Source organism: Platalea leucorodia (genome assembly GCF_965183815.1).
Source record: "Platalea leucorodia genome assembly, chromosome: 1".
NCBI classification, from domain to species: Eukaryota; Metazoa; Chordata; class Aves; order Pelecaniformes; family Threskiornithidae; genus Platalea; species Platalea leucorodia.
This window is the reverse complement of record NC_138823.1, coordinates 29,995,605-30,019,449: the sequence shown is the minus strand read 5'-3', so window position 1 is coordinate 30,019,449 and position 23,845 is coordinate 29,995,605. Positions and strand designations below refer to the sequence as shown.

Genomic DNA, 23,845 nt, shown 5'->3' with positions numbered 1-23,845 from the left:
TAGTTTCCCTAATTAAGATGTCCTCTGTGCAGTTTGGATAATAATTCTTAGGCCAAAGTTTATTGACAACATGGGGATATTCTGCTGGATTTGATAGTCCCTCATGAGATCTCTGTGTAACATTCTCCTGGAAAAGTTTTCTTGTTGAAAATTTTTTGTTGTCAGTCCAGTGGCAGAGATCCTCTGGAGTTTAAGAGTCTAGTGATAATCAATATGATCAGCTGCATTGTGTATTATCTATTGTACAAATCACCCAGAAGACTCAAATCGTAGTCAAAGAATGGAATATTTAGATTAGGCCACCAAAATCTTAATATTTCTTCAATATATATACATGTTCTTGACTTTGAATTATTTATTTCCCAAAAAAATGTAGACACAGTTGCCACTTTTTTAAGCAGTGAAATGGTACAAAGAAGAAAATATATAATTGGTAAAGCTTGATTACAAGGCTAGCTTCCCTTCTTGAAGAATTCAGAAGGACAAGCAAAGACTTTATGGCTTGGGCATTCTCCTTTCACGTTTACAGTACACAGAGATAAAGCAAGCAGTTACACTGACATTGCAATGGGTAATGACAATCACTTCCCCAGCTGGCTCTTGTGGGGCAGAATATCCCTAAGGTTTGAAATCTGGGGACGAGTGACATGGGGGATTCCTGTTAGTAACACACAGGAAGCAGAGTTATTTTCTGCTTTTACAGGTGAAGGTGCCAGAGGTTTGTTAAATCCATGCATTTCCAGAAACGGGAAGCCCTTGGAGTCTGTTCCTCATGGGAGAGACAAGAGATACACTCACACTGCCCTCTAGGACCCTCTTTTCCCTCCTGCTCTGACATAAAGCCCAAGGGTTTCAGGGAATCTGAAAACTTTCTTATTTCAAGGGCCTAACCAGCACATGTTAGCCCCTCAACAGAGGAGAGAGACCAGGGAGACTGTGGCTGCTTTTCTCTAGACACTGCCAGGAAGTAGCTGGATTTTGTTTGAGACAGTGACTACCAGAAACTCACAGGATCTAGCCTTCCAGTGTAATTTACACCCAATCAGCAATGCATAAATCACAAAACGTCTTACCTCATCCCTGTATTTGACCTAAATTGCCCACACCCTTTGCACATACATCAACTGACTTAGAGTCTCCCACGAAATGGGGGAAGGGAAGATTATAGGCTGGCTTTTCCGCAGGAGAATGGAGTATCATATGACTTAGCAAGCTCTGAGAACATGTAGGAACGTATCACATAATAATTGCATATTTGAATATTTCCATGAGAACATCACATCCCAGCTGATCCAGAGCCCTTTCTTTGGGGGAACGAAAGATCTCAGCCCTCTACAGAATAAAAGAAAATGAGCACTAGGGCAAAGCAGTGAGTAAGTTAACACATTTTTTTCCAACCTGCAATGAACTGAAAAATGGCTACATTTTCTGCAGCAAATTTCATTTGGAGAAGAAATTAAAGAAAACCAGAAGCGTCTTTAAAAAAAAAAAAATGACAGAACTAAAACCTTTGTCTTTGTGGTGCTTCAGTTTATTATTTTAAAAAGTTCCATAAATTGTGAGATTTTTCATAGCTGATAGTTCCCTGCATCCTGCTGCTCTTTAGTTCCCGGGCTAGTTCTATTGCTGGGTGAAACAGAAAGATATCTTAGAGCCAACACTGCTTTGCACAGTGAGTCACAAGCTGGAATAGCTAAAAAGAGCTCCACAATTTATTCCTGGTCTTAAATGGGAACTGACTTCAATTCGTTTGATCAAACTGCTGCTGGAAACCTCCCCTTGTGAGCCATCATTAACACTTTTCGTCTTCTTGTGTATTTCTCTTGATGTTATTACAAGCAGCAATCACTGAATTAGGGAATAAAATGCATATTTGAGGGACTCAAGACATTCAGAGCATTTCAAGGTGACTTTCACTTAGTGAATGAACTCATTCCAGATAACAGAAATTTCATGTAATTTTAGACAGAGTTGGCAGTTCAAAGTCCAGTGTGTTCTGTTATAGGGGATAATATGTAGAAAGCAGCCTGTCAAGAAGGGAACAGACTGATTCAATGAGACACCCTTGGAAGCAACAGAATTAATGTCATTCCATCTCTCTAAATCAGGTAATCTCAGGTAGTCACAGAAGAGTGACTAGAGATGTGCTTGCACTGATTATCCATTTATTAGGACTTTTAAAGGGAAATGGAACCTCAAAATTACGTGCCTATCAGAACAATTAAAATAATTCTGGGTTGTAGGATTGATGTAGCAGAGCTTTTTGGTTATAAACATTGCAAAAACACCCAATACGCTTAGAGTGGCTCTGAATACATAGCTAAGTATCAAGACACATTAAAAACATCATCCTCTCAAGCTATGTGTTCCCTTATGTCATTAATTTCTTAATCTATTTTAAATCTACCCACTCACTGCCAGTCTGCAATACTTCTTCAGACAGCTTCCCATTTATAAGACGGTGTCCTGAGAGTTGACATCAGTGGAAAATGCAAGCATTCAGTTCTTCACCAGATTTAGCCGCACACTGCTCAACAGCCTCTTAGAAAACATGATACTTTTTTCCACTACAGTTACTTCACTTAGTAGATGGCATATTTCATACTATAAAATTCCTAGAATGTCAGCTTCTAGTCCTGGGATAAATTCAATATCCTTAAGAAAGAAACAATGAAAGGTTAGTGACTCTGCAAACAACTGAGTGAGAGAAAATGAAGTGTGGATAAATTTTCTTACTTGACATACATGAGAAGTGAGTAAACTACCCAAATTGGAAATGAGGAATAAACTCTGCTAGAGTGGGTTCACCCTTGATTTAACATTTGACTCGAAATATATAAACCCTTTTGTGTTCCCTGCAAGGAGTCCAACAAGTTTCCACAAAAATTCCTCTGCTGACCACACTGCTGCCTCATGCTCTTCACCAGCCTTCAGAAAGTTTAAAAGATTCTTCTTCAGATATCTTCATTCCCCAAACATCCTGCTTTCCACCCCTCAAAGACTCTTTTATGTTCATCTACTCTTATTTTGTCAGGAAGCAGAATAAATGCACTTTGCAGATGTAGTGTTCCTTATTTTAGCTAGGGCCTCCAGTAGGGATAAACGTGCAAACTGGAGCAGAGTCCCAGGAGACGGTTGGTTGCAGTTTGCCAAACAGGGCTGTATGCAGCACAGATGATTCACCCCGCCGATGCTGACTGTTTCTCCAACTCTGGAGAGGAGTCAGAAATGGCTTGGTGGAGGAGCAATTAAAGAAAATATTCTTCTCTCTGATATTCTATTTTCATATGGAACCGAATCACTCACTTTCAGAGAGTTTTGAAGAGCTGAAACGCCTTGTTCAAGCTCATTTTCTAAATGAAATACAGTCTTTTTTAAAATAAAAATTTTATTTTCTTTCAATATTTGTTTCATTTTGACAAGGACCTGTTTGTCTTCTCTTCCCCTGAAAAGCTGAAAAACATTGAAAATGCCTAGCTCTGTGTCCGACTATTCAAAGAGTCATGACTAGGAAAGAGTTCTTTTCATGTGTGGGACTGCAGACAGTCCTCTCCAATGTGGACTTGTGGTCCATTTCTGGCCACATAATTTTGTGACTGTTATGAAAAGTCTTCTATATATAACCCTGAAATCACCAGCTTGAATGGCTTCAGACCAGTTAGCCACTCAGTTGCATATAACATCTACTGAGAGGGCTCACCTGAGAACTTAATTGGTGCCTAAGTCTTATTTGACTAGATTATAAATACCTGCTCCCATTCAAGATTTCAGCTTCCTGGATTCATGTTACCTGAAGGGCAGTGTAAGTCTGGCCATAATCTCTTCTGATGGCTACATCTGTTGAAATAATGACACCATGAATCACAAGAGTAAAACTTGTATGTACAAGAAGCAGAGTTTTCTTGGCAACTGACCCACTGAGCTAACACTCACCTCTGGATGATGTCCAGAAACCTTGACATCTTAGCAACAATATAAAATAGCAACAGTTCTTCCGTCTTGCCTTCCTGAAATACAGCCGTCTACAGTGGAGACTGAAAATGTGAAATCCAGAGCGACGCTCACAAGGAAGTTTTATCTCGCCATTAAAGGACCCAACTGTCAGGGTGCCTCAGCCCGGAGTTACGTAGCTAGTTGCATGCATTGCTTCACATGCAATGCATGCAAAAATGTAGGCTCTAGGCGTACAATTCCCCCAATGCCAGCAAGCTAAGCAGGTGGCACATGTTAGCCTACAGAAACTGATAAGATTTAGATCACACCTCTAGACTGTGGAGAGTCCCCTACTCCCATATTGATTTCAAACCACCCAACTTCACCTTGGTGTGAGGCCCTTCTGCCAGTCCTTCTCACCAACTATGGCCTTAGCAGTAGCTCTCTTCCATAGGTGGACTTATCTGAGTATTTGCACAAAAAAGTGCAACTAGAATAGATTCATTCCTGTGCTATAAGGTGGTTGAACCTACATTTTCCACTCCCAAACCACTGGAGCTGATGCTACCCTGGGATGGAAATGAGAAAGTTCTTCTCAGTTGCTCTTGTAGAAGCTATATCCATCCTCATAGACCTGTTAAATATTCCTTGTGCCCTAGAAAAAAGACAAGAGTGAACATGTCACTATAGCTCACTGCTTTCTTATGATTCTCCTCTGGGAGAACGGAAGAATCTCACTTTCTGCTCTCTCCTCCAATTCAAAATTTAAATATTTGAAAAGAAGTACTCTGTTCCACAAGAAACCTAAGGCTTAGCCACTTAGTGTTAATCTCATCTTGTTCTTCTTTCCTTCCTCTGACCTAATGAATATTTAATTATTCCCTGGAAAGTGGAAGTTGAGAGAACTCTGCTCCAGCCTACTATCAGCTACTCTCTTAGAAAATGTATTCTTGGCTTTGTTCCTCCTTCTGTGAGGGCTCAAACTGTTGAAGGTCATTATAGCTCTGAGGTATTTCAACTACCCGCAGCCTCTATATTTTGTGCAGGGCCTATTCTAATAGATGTGGACTGAAAATGCTTGTCAATTGTGCAAGAGAGATGGAGAGGACCTCATTTGTAAAGCTTGATGGATTTATGCATCAACTGGCTCTTGAGAATTGGAGGTGATTGTTAAAAATGATGCATTTCTGGTATACTCAAAGGTAAAACTTTAGGGACTTTGCTAATGAGTACATAAGTGACTCTGGACTTGGACGACTCTAAAATAAGGCAAAGCAAAATGTTTCATTTTGATGACTGAAGTAGCAAGGAGAAGCTGAAGTCCCAGTTAATTTCTTCTGTACTTTTCAGACTGACAGTCTTAAGTCCTGATGACCACAACTTTCTTGTGTTCAGCATTGCAATGACATGCCAGGGTTTGCATGAAGACAGCAAGGGAGAGTGTCCCAGGTGTCATCTCTCCATGGAATTACCACAAATTGCTCCGAGCTGTCATCGTCTGCACCTACAACATAAGACACGTGTTATGAGATAGGGTGGATATGTGGGGCTGTCCCTACCACACTGTGTGAGGCAGCCTGACAGACCAGGTCACAGAGGGCCTGCAGGCACCGTTCAGACTGTGGCAAATTGTACTAGGAGGAGCTACTGTAGCACAGTAACACATCTAAAGAAACGCTGACACTTCCAAGAACCTTTCCCCAAATGCCTGGAGGAGTTTAACTAGCAGTTTCATACTCTATGTCATGATTGTATTACAAGAGAAACTCTGAAAATAGCACATCTTTTTTGATCCTGCTGCCAAAGGAAGAGATGGGATATCTGGCAGCAGAAAGCTGCTGGTTTTGGCAATAGGAGCACAGCCAGGAGAGAGGAAAGAGTCAGCACTTGCACTGGACATCAGGGCTCAAAGTTGCTGCTTACTTTGACTTTCTCTCAGCTCAGACTTGCAACATGCAATTAGAGATGGGAACTGAAAATTTGTCCCCAGAAATGCAGCAGTGAGAAGATTACTTGAATAACAGGAAGTTCATTGGATCCCTGTACACTCACAGTATGATAAACATGAAGTCTGTACAGCAAGAAAGAAGTTTATGCAACAGGAAGTGTAACAAGAAGAGATCCAGCTGGTGGTAAACTCAATTAGATTCATAGAAGAACATGAATAGAAAACCTTGGAAGACCATCTGCTCCAGCCCTTTGGACTGAAGCTAGTCAATAGTCTACATGAAGATCATTCCTGACAGATGTTTGTCTAACCCATCCTAAAAACTTCCAGTGAAGGAGACTTCACAACTTCCATAGGAGAACACTTTCAGTGCTTTAACAGCCAAACAGAAGCCTTTTCTTATACTCAGTGAGATCACTTTTGGTAAAATTTAAGCTAATTTATATTTGTTCTTACCCCATTGGCCCTGGAGAACAATTTATAATCATCTTCTTTGTGATAACATTTTATAGCAATGTAAGGGAGAAAAATGTTTCCCGTCTTAATAGGATCAAGTAGAAGGAATAATTACCTCCCACATCATTGTCAGCTCTTGTGAATGTGACCCAGAGTAAGATTTGTCTGCTTAGCTACAGTGTGAGATTCTTTTACTCATACTTAGTCCGTGATCTACTGCAACTGCAATTTTTTTCTAGTATCCTATAACTAAAGGAAAACTCAAAAATCTTGCCATCCTCTGAAACACATCTTGCATTCTGGTTGCATTGTTTCATTAATTAGCCAGTAAATAAAATTGTTAATCATTTAACTTTGTAGTCTAAGGAAAATATAGAAACCACTGTAAGTATTCAGGGTATATACATGTCCTTAATCTTTCTTTCTAGAACAGACTTGCTCTTCTCTCTTAAGAATGGAGTTCCCTACTGTGCTGGAAATTACTCAGCATGAAGTGTTACGAAAATCAAAGGGTAAATTTTATTGTTACAAAATTTTTATTAAGGCTGAATGAATATTTGGATACTTGCAACTTATTTATTTAGAAAAGAAAATTAATTCATTCATACCAGAGGCATCAGCTTGTGTCTTCTTACTTTGGGTAAGCTTAAAGAAATTGTTCTAATATATAGTCCCACAGGAGATCATTAGTCACCTTCTCAAACAGAAACTTCCTAAAGAAAAAAACCTATTTTAGACCTTCAGAGGTTTCAGGAAGAACACATTTCTTCTTCCAGAATCTGCAGTGATACAGAATTAGTCACCATGAAGATATACACACTGTGATTTCCAAATGAATGCAAGAAAAACACAGTGTAACTAGTAAAAGCACTGTGTTTAAAAATGTTACACTTAAAATAGATTTAAAATAACCATACAGTAATTCCTGAGAATCCCACACTATTTAGTTTTGTGATTAAGAAGTATTCTGGCCCTAGTAATATTTTCAATGTATGGAAGAATATTTAATGACTAAGAATGAATAATCACAAAGAGAAGAAATTATGGCAAAAGGTAAGTTACTATGTGATAGCTGGTAATCTTGGAACAACTATACTGATGCTGAAATTCTCATAAAGAACTATATCATAGGTCACATGATTAAAGATAAAGAGAATGAAGTCCACATCCTTCTTAAAAGTGTAAATAATATTTACCTTTCTTCATCTTTCTTTCTCTATTGCAATAAATATTCAATTGGAGTGAATCTGTAGCTTCAGTACATGAATTTCAATATTTTATAGAACTTCAGTCTCCCATTTTTCTCAGTTGCAGAGTGGTATTACAAAAACACAGCAGAAGAAATAAAATAAATCCAAGAATTAGAATGATAAAATAGGATTCAATTCTTATGCAAAATAATATTTTTGGTAAAAGTTAAAATCAAAAGTTAGAAATGTCTCTATGGTAATCTAGAAAAGCTATGTAATCAAGAGGAAGACTGAAAGTGTATAGTCTGAAAATTGCCTGAATCACCTGTATTTTCTGGCAGGAGGCAGATAGAAACAGAGAGAACAAAATAATTAAAAACTTATTGAAAAAACCACGTTCTATGAGTGTGTTTTCATGCTTTCTTAATAATTTTTCTGTAAACTCAATAAATAATGACTATCTACAGATAGGAGGAGCCTTAGGCAGTTAAAAGTATAGTACATAGAAATCCTACTGTTATTGTTTTTATGGTTCTATATCCCAATGTTATTAACAGCCATGCTCTAGGGTTCCTGAGGCCATCTTACAGCTAACCAATGAATGTGATGTATTTTACAATCAAACCCATTATTCGGTTAAAAATCAATAATAATTTCTCACTATCAGATGTTTTGTAAGATGCTTTAACATGGTTCAGTAGATCTTTCCTAGGTCATGTGTGCTGCAAGTCTAATAATGTACTGTAGGCTTTAAGAATGGGACTTATCTTCTGGCAGAATTTTGTTTTGTGTATCTGTATACATCACTATGATTTAATAAAAATCTCCTCGATATAACCCTGTTGCATTTCCCACTACAATATAGTCTTGTTATAGCAATATCTTTTCACAGCAAGGAAACAACAGAATTGAAAATAAAACTTAGGAAGACCTGAAAAATGTGTCGCTGTTGTGTGAAAAATGGGCTGTCCTCTGTGGCAGCTCAGCATAACACATAGAGCTGAACACTATCTGACTCACCATCTTTAATTTCTCAGACTAAAAATAATTTTTTTAAAAAAAGCTTCTGATAAACATGACCCAGGATGCAAATGAAAAGATAATTTATAGGAAAAAGTGAAAGGTTTATTAACTATGCAAGCGTCTGTTAATGAGGATTTGGTTCTTTGCATGTTGTTCCTCCACCAGCCTGCACTGCTCTTACCGCTGGCCGTTTCAGTCCCTCCTGCTCTTGGCCCACCACCCGATATGGTCCCCTCCTGCCTTCCCTTAGCCCCCTCACCCTACTAACCCCATGCAAATCCTCCTGCCTCCAGCCTGCTGCCTGCCAGGCTATGCAGTGAAGTGGCTCGGCACAGGGCTGGCAAGCAGGGAGAACAAAAGCAGTGGGACCCAGACCAGCTTCAGCTGCCCAGACCCAGCAGTTTGGGCGCTTGGACCTTCTGCTTTCCCCACTGCTTCTCCTGCATCCCCCATAGCTGGTGGATCAGACGTCCTGGTCCCTCCAGGAGACAAGTGGGGGGACAGCTTGGCTTTCCGCTAATGGCCAAATGTTAGAAAACAGGTTGTGTGAATGTTTGATACCTCCTGGTGTCCTAGAATGAAGTAAATGGGAGTGGGTGGAGAAGAGGTGTCTCTTTGAGATACCTGCTCCAACCCAAGTAATGGGGCTCTACCGTAGCCCTGGGAGGTACAGACTAGACACGGGAAAAGGTCAGATGGGCTGGGGCACCACTGCTCATCTGATGGGCAGACATGCTTCTGCATGCAAACATTGCCACCCTTAAATCTAGGCTCTGTGTAGTTTTGCAACTTTTTTTCTGCCACATAGCACACGTTAATATAGACCTGCAGGTTCAATTTATGCTGGGGTGTTGTACAAGCAAAAGGAGATGCAAGCCTGGGAGATGAAGAAGTAATATCTCACTTGTTAAGAACTGGATGAAAAATAAGATGATAATGTCTACAATGCATTTCCTTAAGAGCTGTGACTGCAACCTTGGCCCATCTAGAGTAAAGCAAATTCATTAATTTCAGCCTTTTACACCAGAAGAGAATCTGGACCCATAGCTCCTTCCCATAAAACACCCAATACAGTAATAAAATTAAAAGGTCTTTAGATTTGATAGATATGGAGGAATAAGTTTCATCTTTTTTATTTCACTATTCACACTGGGAGACCATGGCTCTGACTAGGTAGAGCATGATAATCTGTATACAAGTTATTTACGATGCTATACTGATACTGAATAAAATAGTCAGAATCTGCATTAGGCATATATATCTGAATGCTCAAATAGTCATGTGTTTTGTAATCACAAATTAAATAGCCACATGAGAGAGTGTGGACTGTAAAGGTGGTGCTAATAAAATACAAAAATAACTCTTGGTCCTATTTCTTTCTTTGACAACCTGCTTTAATACTTTTGTTCTTTAATCCAAAATAAACATGAACTTTTCCAATTATCTGGATGTTTACTTCCATTTCAAATCCTGACAGATGGGGTTTGCTAAATACACACAAAGTAAGTCTGAAGATTGGTGAAGCGTCAGTACTGGTTAAGGTCCAGGCAGGAGGGGAAGGAAATACTGAATCTAATCCACAAGTATGAATTCAATGGTTGTGGCAGAGAGACATTTGTATCTATATCCAGATGACTAGTTATATCTATATCCAGATGACAATGCCAATGATTGCACAGCAGGAAGGCAGAAATACAAGAATAGATGGCAGATGTGATCCCAAAATATGAGAAGGACTGTTGGGTCTCAGGCTGAGAATAGGAAGGGTTCACAGTTCTGGAACGAGAAGTGAACCCAGGGAAAAGGACTGGGCTATGTTGTCAAAGGTCTACATTACGTGACAGCAGCCACTTGCAATATCTGACAGACCAAATGATTTATGGAAGAACATTATATGTTATTATTTATATTGAAATAGTGTTTTACCTTTATGTAACTCCCTGATTCCCCAGCTGCTAAAGAAAAGCAAAGGCTCACCCATGCAAGTAAAAATGTTACAAATCCTGAGTATCATTTGACATGATATTCAGCACACAGAACACTGAGCTTTAAGCAATTCTAATAAACAACAATATCTTCCCTGAAACTCGTGGGATGATCTGAACTCTCTCAGCAGCTGATATGCTGTTGATATGCTGAGTAGTTGATTCATGACTAGCTTCCCTCAGACCACTCTGTAGCCCAAAGAGGGACTACATCTTCTCAAAAATCCCAGTTTGTGCCCATAGGACGTTTCTGACAGGAAGCATTCCTTCAGTTCTGCTCAGCTCATAGGGAAACTTTGAAACAAAGTAATATTCACTACATTCACATTTCGGTAAGAAATCTCCTTTTTGCACATTTCCAATATATTATTTCAGAATTTCATTGCTGCTTTGAAAACAAAAGGTGACCAAGGAGCATCGTAGGAGAAAGGTTTAAAGAGCAAAGCTTTACAATTCCCTATAGAAACCTTGCTATCGCTGTTAAAAACATTAATTCCACAGGAATTTTTTCATTTTCACCAGAGCCCAATTTTCCAAAATGTTTTTAGTCAAGAACTTTAACCATCTAGGAAATCCACTGCTGTTGCTGCTACCTAACAGCATTATCAGAATTTGTCTATTTGCAAGCTGTTATTCTCAGTGACACTGGTATAATATATGGTTTTCATTTAATACTTGGCCTGTGTACACTGTATTCCTGTGGCATATTCCAAATCATGATAGAGGCGCACACAGCACAGAATGCAGTAATGGGTTGTATAGGACTAGAAAGAAAAACACTTGGAAAGTTTTTATTAGGTTCTAACACTAATGAATCCTTGAGTTTTGCCAGCTATTGCTTCATAGAATCCTTGATCAGACACGTACGCATGGATGGGCATTTCTTCAAAATCCAAAAGCCTGCTTTTGTAGAGAAGAAAGTTCTGCAAATTACATTGAAGTCAATTTTAAAAGAAATGGGGAGAGAGTGCAAGTTAATCTGTGTAGTGTGAGGACACAATATTTGTAAGTCTCAAGTGTTTTACATGAGGGCGTCCTATAAATGATAGATCAAAAGTGAAGTGATAGAAAGTGGAATAGTTTTCTGGCTGATTCCTCTTGGCTGTTCACAAGACTAATTCTGATTTCATATAGTGACATTTTCCAGAAAAAAACACAAATTTTCCTTCTGAAAGCCCTTTCTTTTCAAGTGTAAGTAACATTAATAAAGTCATCCTTTACTATAGATATGGAGGTAGCTTTCCATTGTAATTCAACCCATATCTGCCTATAGCTAATCAGAACAGCTACTGACTGCATGCATAATTTAGTGATGGACAGAACGCCTTAATGCGTTAATACCATTACATGCCAATGTAATATGGGTGAGGAGGTAAACATAAGGAGTTTGAGATACATATCCTACTGGAATTGTAACTAGTCATCAATAAAAATAATCAAACACAGTACACAGGAAGAAGCAAATTCCTGGAGTATTTCCCATAGCTCCCTGGACAGGGAACAGTTAGCAGATATTATCCACCAAAGGTCAGGTGGGATGGAAACTGTCTTGGTTGATAAGCACGGCATTAGGATTCAGAAGATAAAAATTTAATGTCCAGATCTGCCATAGATTAGCTGATATATGAAGGATAATTCAGGTAGTTATTTTATGTTCCGTTTTCTTCACGTGCAAACTTAGGACTGTACTAACTGTGGGTAAAACACACCATTGGGTCACTTAGGCACAGTGATCCATGACTCTGTGCCCACGCAGAGCACTCGAGAAAAGACAAGGAGTTGGAGGGTCTGTTATAACCATGCGGCTTTTCTCTTTAACCTGGGAGTGCTCTCAGGGAGAGAGTTTGTACCACACATTTGAGGAAAGCTCTGGAAACTAAGTAGACTGGATTAAAATCTTCTTAAAACTCATCTTTTCTGCCCTCTTAGTACAGAACAGATGTAGTAAATTATTTTTCCCTTTCCCATTCCCGATGGACAATAGAAGTTATAATGACATGTTCATATCCACGGTAAAGCTTAAAAAAAATTCTACAGACGTTTGCACTTGTAAATCTGCAAACTCTTTTTTGCAAATTGTCCAATTTATATCGTGAGCTGTAAAAAAAGAGAACAATTCTCCCACGCACTGCAATGCTGACTCATGCACTGCAGGATTACCGAGGCATTGCTTCCCTGGAGGATTATTCAGTTACTCTGGGGAAACTGTAGCATATTTGTCCCTCCCTCTTCATGACCATTCATGAAAACACCTACTGAATACTTTGCTGCTGCAGGCAACCTCTCTGATCTGTGTTCTGGCAGGAAGATACTTCTCCTCTTCTGGTTTTACTTTTTGAGCTTCAGAAATGTAAATGGCCTGAGAAACCTAATGAGCTTTCTATCTGTCCAAAATCTAAAGAAAGACCATGACTATTGCTTTCGGCTGCTTCAGACAAAAGGCTTCGGTAAAATAGTTACTGCAGATTGCTTTTCATTTCTTTTAGACCAATGCTGACTGTTGAGTATCCAGTGTACAAGTTTCAGCAATAGGAAGACAACAGTGAGAACAGAAACTTGGCTGTTACAGCTGTATGTCAGATATTAAACAGATATAAATTAGGCTAGCACTATTAATTATCTTGGAATGAGTTTGCAGTAAGTGTTTGTTTATATTAAGTTTTTGCTTAGTGAACATGGAGAATTCAGACTTCCATTAATTGCAAAGTGATTTCTGAGGCTAATGGTAATTAGTGTTCAAAGAGAAGTACAGACCATTTCATTTAAGAAAAATACAAGACAAAAAGGATTGACTCCCGGAAATTGCTTCTGTTTAAAGCTATCAAAAGCCAGTCTTTGACACATGCTATAAAATGTTCACCACCCTTGTAGAATTAGATCTGCCTCCCCTCCCCTCCTGCTCCTGTTTTTATGGTTAGGACTGTTTTAAGTGCCCAACATCACAAGCATTCATACATGTGATTATATATGCGAATAAATATTCAGCAATGGTGTTGCTAATACATACAAAATAATTTACCTTCTTTAAGTCCTGAAGGATCAGGAGCTGTCTTTGTAGCAGAAAGCTGACATTTAACTCCCCAGGTAAGCCAGATTTTCAATGGTGCTTACAGGCATTTAAAAGGTACTTTAAAATAATGCTGACAATTTTACAGAAAATATAAGGAAAATATTATTTCTTATGGAAAAAAATATATTTTCATTTGGCAACTGTTTCCTTGAACACATCAAGCTCAGTGTGATTTGAAAACTACATGAACATTAGACCCAAAGGTTAATTCCAGTACTCTGAGGAATCCTCTGTGCTCTTTTTTGTTCCTGCACTATGCACAAATCCATCTAATTCCCAGTCCCCCTGGCCCACGCTCTCAGATAAGTACTATGGACATTTTCCTTTTTCCCTTCATGCTGGAAACCAGCCAGCCTTTTCCTCCCTGCCCAAAGACCTTGTCTGACATTCAGGCACCTTGGTTGTAAGCCGTGCTGCCTCCCTCCTTCACTCCTCACTGGGTGCGGACTCTGACAGCTCCCCTAAGAATGTTACAAAAAACATATTGAAGATCCAGTTAGCCTTAGGCCCTAGTTCAGCCAAGCAGAGAGCACAGGTTTAATTTTAACTGTGAATGCAGTGAAATTGGTTATGTGCTTAAAGTTAATAGGTGTATTATTAAGTTCCACAAGGATCAGGCCTTAATGAACATGCCCTCACCAGCACATAATGTTGCACTTACAGGGAACTGAAAATCATTTTGAAACTTCAGTATTATTTTTATTCTACACAGTTCCAAATAAACGAACTTTCCCTTCTTTTTGCAATATATTCATAGAAAATCTATCAACTTCTCCCATAGAATCATTTTTAAATCTCAATATTCCCCTGTAAATGTGTAAGTACTAGTAATTTTGCCATGAAATTAAGGGCATAAATGAAAAATACCTTAACTATGACATAATTGTTGCACAAACCTTATTTTCATTGGGAGGTCATTTTTAATTTAAGACAATAATTTTCTGCATAACATTTACCTACAGTATCCAGACAGCTTTCTCCATTTCATTCTCAGGATGCTCAAAAAGGCCAGTGTTCGGCAGAACAGAAAGTGAGGCGCTGCTATTCCAGATGCCAGCAGATCCTCTTCAGAAGACAATGAGATACTTATTCAAGATCGCAGACCACAATACTGAAGTCAATAGACCTTTGTCATTCATATCAGCTGGAACTGTAAAGTATTTGCTGCTTTGAAGGATTTGCATCCTTCCTTATTCTTTAAGCTACATAATATGTCCAGGACTCTTTCTATGAAAAGAATTTACTATTTCTTCTTTAATCTGTTGTAGCATTAAGAAGGCATGTAAAACAGGTATTTTTCTGTTATTTCTGGGATATTAAGAACTTCAGCTTTATGGAAGCAAGCACATCATGATTCACTAGGATTGTCCAAAATGAACTCTGGTCTTCCCTGCTGCTTTTTGCCTAGACTGTTTTTGCCCTATTCTTTCCCCTCAGTTCCCTCCCCTTCCCATTGTTGCTATCCTTATGGCATGGTAAGTATTTCAGAAGATTACTTTACAATTGACCAGACTAGAAGGTCATCCTTGAACTCTTATAGCCTGTGAAGATTACAGAGCGGTTTTTTATGCATCAAATTAAAGAGAAAGACTGGCATTTTGATTTAAAAAAAGGCTACATTTTGACTGTTCTTCACACCACACTTAAATTCTGTCATATCTGTAATTTTCCTCTCCTGAATAAACCATGTGCTGGATGTCAGCTCAGAGTTCAGCTGAATCTAAACTTGACTGCATCCTGAATATTGAGTTTTTAATCTTTTGTCCCCCTCTAAAAGTTGTGCAGTGTCAGCTGTCTTTGTGCTGTGATTCCTGGGTAAGGTCCTGGCTCTATGAAATCAACAGGGATTTTGCCACAGGATTCAGTGGGACTAAGGTTTCACCCAAGCTGTTTTATTTGTACTCCTTCTGTTTTGTTCTGTCCTAAATACACTCACTACAGCTTATAGATTTAGCTCTCAGATGAAATGCTTTACCTTCTTTGTCAGATAAAAATGTATAGATGCTTTTTAAGCTATACAGTGGGATGACTTTTAACTACTTGAAGAACAGCAAAGGACAAAGCAGAGGAAAATCTGGATTTGCTTATCTATTAAACTTTAATGCTAGATATCAGGTTTATTTTCCAGACAAAATTATGTTATCACTGTAGAAGTAAACAGGATACTTTTAGAACTGTAGAAAGTATAGGTATTGATTTTCTGAAGCACAGTATTATGCAGCTATTGCCTGACAAACTTTCTGGGTATATCATCATGCAACAGTCCAGCCTTTGTTCAAAGCCTTACTTGTTCATTTTTCTGATGAAAATGTCAAATTTAGCACAAAACAAGCTCAGTTTCTGTGTAAGTTACTTTGCCTTGTCCTCTGTTTAGAAATTAAATTAAATTAAATTGTCTTGATTTGAGGGCTAAGGCATACACACTGCAAAGCTGCTGTCTCATTCTCAGACTGGACATTATCAGATTCTTGATCAAAGAACAAAACCAGCTTAACTTACCTGGAGCACAAGGCCTAACACATCATGTAACAAGCAAAGCAAGCATTCAGAAATGAGGCTTTCAGAAAGGCTGCTCAAAAATGTGCAAGAATTGATGAAAATACAAAGCAGAGAATAGGGAGTCTACATTTGGATTTTGGTAAAAAAAAAGAAAGACACATTCAAATTATCTCGGCTGGAGAGCTGGATGTTGGTGATGGTCCAACACCTCTTGGAAAACCTGTTTGAGAAGCAAGAACAGCATCACCTGCAGAGCAAGGGAGAGGAGGGACCCTCCACCCATGCCTGGTGCAATGTGGGCTTTGCCAACATCCCCATTGTGAGAAGGGGTCCTTCTTGTGGCCTCTGCTTCTGTAGCTCACCCCTGTCAGACAAGGCTGGACAGTACTGACTGTTGATTCCCTTGGGAAAAGAAACTTTACCCACCTTCTGTACTTTAAAGCAGAGCCTGTAGAGTGCAGAAACAGCTGGTGACAGAGGAGTAAAGATTTCATTCAAGAAGTGAAGACAGCAGGTGAGTATGTCTTGGACATCTGTAAGTGTCTTTACCATCTCACATTGTCATGCGATACCTGCAGCACCGTGGGAAGGGAACATGTCTTTCCTCTGTTGTAAACTAACCTATTTGTGTGTTTGCTGTTTTTTCTTCTCATTAGGCCTCATTTTAGAGAACAAGTTTTTGGTGTATTTTTCCCCTAGAAGTAGGATCTTTTCCACCTGTCTTCCCTTGGTTTCACATTTCAAGTAGATAATACAGTGGCATTAGCATTTTATCTGGTGACAGAAGAGATGTACCAACACAACTGCCAGACAAAAGGCATTGGTGTATAGGCAGACACAAGGGAAAGATGTTAAAGCTATAAGAAGATAGGAAAAAAAAGGAGAACAGAAGAATTTACAGCATCATCTGTGCTACCCCATCTTTAGAAAAGCTGTAAAAACCTTATACTATACAAGTAATTGGGGTTTATTTTATTAGCTGTGCATATAGTACTTTTATGGCAGAGGTGTTGTGATAGTAACTCATGCATAATGCAAATTAAGTGTTCTTTTCCAGTATCTCTTATTGCATTCTTTTCCTCAGTATTTCCTAAACATTGACTTTGCCCCTTTTTTTTATTTCATGTTCTACAAATTGAAGGGTCTTGTATTTTACAGCATGTACACACGCTGGGTGCGGTGAGACACACAGATATTTATAACATGAAAACTGCATACTCAAATTCCTACCTGGTTTCTGAGTTTTGCACTCAGTGTCTGAATTTGACACTTAAGGGTATCAACTATGGATTATTAGGCTTTATTTTTAGCTACTTAAAAGGGTAGAAAGAGCTTAGAGGCAGAAGAAATGACCTTTCAACTCCCAGAAAAAATGTTCTGTAAAATAGCCATTTTTCATGCAACCTCAAAAACGGCTGTCACTTTGTTCTGCATTCTTATGCTACTGTCTTCATCCACTATGCTAGCACCTTTGAATAAATATCACAACTGTAAGAGGCTGTGGGGTCCAGGTTTTGGGTTAAGGTCCAAGTCCTATCCTACAAGACATTTGTGATCTTTTCCCCATCTGCTCACTGTGTTTTTTTCTCCAAGGATCTTCCACTTTTTGCAATCATTCCTCATTGTTGGCTTTTCATATTGACCATGGGAGCACTCAGAAGCACATGTGAGACTGATGCTTATCTTTCACAGCAGTTGTGGCCCTCTTCCTCCAGTCCTTCCCTTCTCTGCTAATACTTTTTATACGCACCTCCCCACACATATTTCCTGTGTGTATTTATCACTGGTTTTATTCTTGTGGGTATGTATGCAACCAATTGCAAAAATGTAGTTGACATTTTGACCTCAAAGTGGACGGGTTTGTGGCCATTCTTATTTCCCTCTGCTGAAGAGATGCGAGGAAGTAGCTGAGAAAATTTTGTGTTCTGCTTTCACATCTTATATGCTTAAGGTCAGTGGGTTTGGCACTTCTAAGGGGTAGAACTGTTACATATAAACCTCACAGAGAGTGGGGGAGAGGTGCTCTTTATGAAATTGTGATTGAGTTAATGAAGGCCTTTGAAGATTAAGATGAAGGCCCTGAGTACAAGAACCACCCAACAAAAAAGCTTCGTTTCCTCTGGGTACATGTTGGAAGGCTCATCCAAATAACTGGGAGTTGCCTCAAAGTCTTATAGTGATAACAATCCCATTTACATTAACCCTACAGATTTCTAATGAAAAAAAAAAAAATCTAGCCCTGTTCTAATTGTTATTATGGATGCTCTTAGGAAATCAGACTAAAAATACCAGCAGATAACATTACAGCACTAAAAGATAAAGTCTCCATTCAAAACGTGTTAAAATCAAAGTTGATTTTCATCAGTCCTGGTGGATATTTGGGCTCAATTCTGTATCACTGAGATGTTCCTGCTGACTTGACTATGGAAGAGCAAGAGTCGCAGGCAGCACAGGAAGAGAAACATACAGGTACCTGTAGAACAGGTTAGTGGTCTCTAGCAAAAGATTTCTGTACTCTCTACTTATGGCTGTGCAGATGAAGAGTTAACTTGTATTGAAGTCCTACGTGTGATATGCTCTATTCGCAAGAAGTCAGGACTTGCTGACTGAATAAATGCAATGCTGGTATTTTAATGGATTGGGTTATATTAAAATTAGAGTGCAATTAATGTACATAGCTCACCTAACCCTAGGAACACTGAGGTCTGAAAAGAAGCTCAGAAACATCTTAAATTCAGCTGAGACTAATGCCTCAAGTGTTTCATCACCAAGTGATTAACAGTTTCATGGCTATAAAGAATATTTCATAGGTATCTTTAGCAACCTGACACTACCAGGGTTTGGTATTACAACATTATGGAAACTTTTCTTTGCTGGTCAGCACTGTAGCACAAAATTTCTCATGTTAGTGTAATCACAACAGAGAATAATTCCTGGGAAAGTGGTTGGTTTGATTGTTGTTCCAGTCCGTATTTTTTGGTCTCTCTAATAACTTATGACTGTATTCAGTAATGATTTATTTCAATTTGGTAGAATCCCTGTACACAAATTTCAGCTTAATTTTGTAACTGGAATTTGGTAAGCAACAAAGAAAAGCCTTTTATGTTTCTTTCCTAGTGATACTCTGAACTGTACCATTTGGTGTACTGAGTACAGTAGCGGAATCCAGAAAACAGGATCCAGTCACCATAACATCTTGCCAGCAGCCAGATCCATGTTTTGCCGATGAACTCAAGGCAAGCTGCTTCACTGAAGACTATTTCCTAAGGGCTTCAGCCGATTAGTTTTAGATAATTCTTAGCTTAAACAAATACTATCTACACTTGAAGTGGTACAGCTGGAAGTTCATCCAAACTCCGAAGTACCTTCCTCATCCCATGCTGGGGCAAGTCTAGTGGCCTGCAGCTCCTTCTGGGCTCTTTCTGATCTCAAACTCTGTCTTGGGGGAAAACGAAACAGCACCTGCTATCTATGCTACGTAATTTGTTTATGGCACACACTTTCTAACCAGCTGGAAATTCACCATGTCTTTCATTGTTGGTGATGGAAAACAGTGTGTGTTACTTAAGCTGAAGATTTTCATTTTCTTCCTGATGCTAGAGAACTGTAGAACTTCCCTAACATCCAAGTGTTTGGTATCTTCCATTTTTTTCCAGTGCACAGGCAGGCAATAATCACAGATTCTTGGATCCAGGTGAAAGGAAACTCTGTCTATAATTTCCTCTCCTGCAGCTGCCCTGTGCTGAAGGCATCTGCCATACCTAACAGCTCAGTTCTTGCTGTGGGAGCACTATTAGTTTAGTGCAAACCCCACTGAAGTTTCTGCCAAACATTGCAGAGATCACACTTACTGTTCCTTAAAGTTTGACAGCCCGCCCCTTTCTGCTCCACTTCATCTTTGCTTAGCCTTTTTCAGGAAACCCAGGAGATTCATAGGGTTTTTGGCACTAGGGTGGAGTTCATGGTTGCTGACAGCTACACTTTGAGATTCAGATACAAGTATATTAAAAGAAAGCATTCCCATCCTGCACACTGGTATCCTACCAAGCAGGGAAACAGTCCAGTGGCTATGGACAAATCAGAATAGAAACCCATTTTACACAGACCACCGAGGGTCAGCTGTTCTTGGATTGAGCTAAAAGAGAGGGTTTTCCCCCCCATCGAATACTGGCTGAGTGTAGTACTAGTTTCTCTGCTAAACTGGATACAGACTCTGCTCTCTGACATGCAAAGTGGTGGTAGAAAGCAGGCGAAAGGTTTTCTCAGCACTGAGTTGCAGCCTGTCCACCTGTACAGGGTGGACCAAGGTGGCTCAGGATCCTATGTGGCACTTCTGTGTGCCTGGAGTTAGAGGAGAGATTTTTGTCCCTTGGCCCTGATGCCATTCCAACAACAGCTAGTGTTACGACAGGACGTTCATATTTCAGAACATTAGCTTGAAAGTAATATAGTCTAAATGTGTATTGGAGATCTGACTGCTGTATTTGCTGTTACTGTTACTCTACACTTCATCATAGGCTGCCACTAGAAAACCATAGCCATAATTGGTCTTTTTTTTTTTCTGAAATGTAGGCAAGAAGTTGTTAATATACAGCAAATGTGCTGTAAGCAAACTTAAGAAATGCAAGTAAAAATAAAAAGTCCAGTGTTCAAAATGTAAGTGTAGCGAAAAATGTAACAAATCAGACATTACCTAGGAAACTTTGGTAGGAATGTTTTTCCTGCAGATCCCATTCTCTATTCCCAGGAAAAGGGCAGGGAAGATACAAGATGTAAAAGAAAAAACAAACAAACAAACACCCAAAAAATGTAGACAGTTAACTAAGGTGAGACCAATGGATTTCTAAAAAGAATTTTCATTTTTAATAGTATTGAATGACTACCATGCTACACAGACCACATCAAAAGGAAGACATCAGGCTTCCTTGGGAGATCAGACACATTTCTAGCTCTGCAATGGGGGAAAGTTGCACAGACTCCTCGAAAACTGTCTTTTGGCACCCACTCCAGGGTTTTAAATGCATAAAACCAGCAGGGCTAATAATGAAACTAATGAGGCTTAGGACTCATACTGTTCACAATGCAAAAATGCCCAAAGCATAGTCAGTGATGGGAAGCTGCAACAAATTCACCATAGGGCCAAATTGCACATTTTTCATAGGGAGAATAATGTAATTAAACTCACTCACATGCAGGACATTATTCATATGCAATCTTTACACTCACTAGAGTTCTACATATTCTACCATCAGTAGAAATGGTGATAGGCAAGACTGATGCCCACATTTGGCTTGTGTTATGAGAACAGATTAGACAATTCCTGCTAAGGTTCATTTTTACTGCCAGAAGACTATGATCTGCATTTATTAGACTATAGAATTTCAGAAAAGGTGATTTTCCAGGAACATGGATAAAGGGAATTATACTGGAGCAAAAGAAGATGGAATTCAGCTTGCCATTTCCAGATATTCTGCAAAGCTTAGAACCACAGGAATCTACTCTCACACTATATCTCTTTATGTGTGCATTTCATGTATGGACACATATATCTATGTATGCATATATATACACGTACATTATATATGTGCGTATAAATGTATGTATGCATACATGCATATATGTAAGTGTGTGTGCTTAAGGTAAGGCTGAGAGATGTTTCCTGAGCCATAGAAAAGTTGTAAAAATTGTGTTACGTAAACTGATGGCAAAAGCATTCACAACATGAGTCATATTTTGCACAGCTAGTACTTAGAAAGCCCGCACTGTTTTGGAGTCTTTTCTTGTTCTGGGGCTGGATCAGATTTCTACTTGACATAGCATTACACTTCCAGTGACTTTGACAGAGATACGGCATGAGCAATTTAGTTGCTATCTGATGGAAGAGAGCTTGGAGCTGTGTAGGCCCTATTTTGAATGCTTTTTGGGCTAGGCTGGAGTAAAGAAGGACACTCGTCCATACACTGCCTTAATGACTCATCAGTATAAACAAGATTTGAAAGATACTGAAAGTCTCACGAAGCATCTGTAGGAAGCTGACAGTGTGAGGGAGTGTTTCACCCATTTAGCTATTGGAATCACACATCTAAGCCAACCTCGTGCTCAAAGCAGGACTAAATCTGAAGTCAGACTATGTTGTTCAGGGCTATGCCCAGTCATGACTTGAAAATCTCTGAGAGTGGAGCTTCCACAGCCTCTTTGAAAAACCTCTTCCAGTGCTTCACAACGCTCATAGGGATTTTTTTCTTTATATTCAACAAGAATTTCTCTTGCTGCAGCCTGAGACCATTGCCTTCCCTCCTTTCCCTGTGCACCTCTGAGAAGAATCTGGCTCTCTTTTCTGTAACTCCCCATTAGTCACTGAAGACAACTAGATCTTCCCTTTAGCCTTCTCTTCTCCTGAACAAATCCAGGTCTCTTAATTTCTCCTTGTATGCATTTGTACCAGTTCTCTAATCTTAGTGAATCTGTGCTAACTGCAGTTTGTCCATCTCTCTGTTGTACTGGGGAGCCCAAAACTTTACACAGTTTTTGCAGTTTAACCTCACTAGTGTTGAAACACTAAAATTTAATCAACCACACAGATGATATAGAGTCAATTGCCATGTAAGTCCAATATCAGGTTGAAGATTTAAGAGCTGTTAGCAGTTTCCAGTAGTGAGTCAGCACGATAAGTTTCTGAGAATCTAGTTAAGCAAGAAGTCTGAGATCGCGCAAGAGAGGTCAACAACCAAATAATATAAAAGACAAATTTTTATAACAGAAACTCTTGCTTCTCTATTGACAGTATGTGCTAAGCTATTTTTATTCTTTGCAAGACAACTATTTCATACCTTGGTGATTTTCAACAAAGTGCTATTTAGAATTTAAATGTCAGCTTGACTGGGAAAAAATGATCTAGAAGTCACTAAAAGGAAAAGCCTGTGATGGCTTTTTTTTCTTTTCAGTCTTGCCTATAATTATGATTCTCTTTTTAAAGTCTGTATAACTTGGTAGTATATGCAAAAGGCACACAGGGGGCATGTAGATGATTTCAAGAAAGGAACTCAAATTTTATGCAACAACATCTATTTTTTTGGTGTTACTCCCTAGACAATTATCAAGGTATGAGAAATTTCATGTTGTAAACTTCCCTGACGTTCTGCTAGTCTTTCAGTCACTGGCATAATAGGTACTATTATGACATGGAAATTGCCAGTGCGCTCACCCTTGATAAGCACATGGTCAGTTGACTTAAAATACAGTTGCTATGCAAAGTGACGATTTACCTTTTCAAGTAGTGATCCTTGTCTCAAATACAGCCACAAATGTTGATACAATCTTTACAAAAATAACTGTCTCCCATAACTTCAAAAGGACAAGTCAACCATTTAATTAAAAAAAAAAAAAAAAAAAAAAAAAAAAAGAAGTTATTCCAACACCTGCTCAGCATTCCACTCTTATCCAGTTCTGACTAAGGCAATGATGGCATTGATTTTGGTTTGACTGTTAGACAGGACACTATCACCACTAAGCCTGCCTTAAAACACACGTGTGTTCTGCAATGTTGCTTTGGACTATTTTGCAGTGCAGTATCAACACAAAACTGAGCTACTCACTCATGAAATTGTATTTGTGAGGTTCTGTACCCTGAGAGCCAGACTGGCTAGCTAATAACCAATGTAGTTAATGGGGGCAAGGACCCTCCTGCTTTCTAGCATGACTATTCTCAGGAACACAGCTGCAATCTCCATGCTCTCCGGAG

General features: G+C 39.0%; 2 long non-coding RNA genes across 3 annotated transcripts; both read right to left on the bottom strand.

Moving 5' to 3' along the window:
* Nucleotides 1-1,556: 1,556 nt before the first annotated feature.
* On the bottom strand, nucleotides 1,557-14,122 carry LOC309595851. 2 transcript variants are annotated; one of them, XR_014229364.1, is made up of 6 exons: nucleotides 14,002-14,122; nucleotides 7,534-13,675; nucleotides 6,946-7,050; nucleotides 3,934-5,437; nucleotides 3,750-3,837; nucleotides 1,557-2,655 (listed from the first exon to the last, which is right to left on the bottom strand). It is a non-coding gene; the product is annotated as an uncharacterized lncRNA (long non-coding RNA). The 2 variants fall into 2 exon arrangements; XR_014229365.1 differs by lacking the exon at nucleotides 1,557-2,655 and having other exon boundaries at nucleotides 3,152-3,837.
* Nucleotides 14,123-14,567: 445 nt separating this feature from the next.
* Nucleotides 14,568-23,553, bottom strand: LOC309595897. Its single transcript, XR_014229397.1, has 3 exons — nucleotides 23,370-23,553; nucleotides 16,531-16,676; nucleotides 14,568-14,670 (listed from the first exon to the last, which is right to left on the bottom strand). It is a non-coding gene; the product is annotated as an uncharacterized lncRNA (long non-coding RNA).
* Between the last annotated feature and the right edge of the window lie 292 nt (nucleotides 23,554-23,845).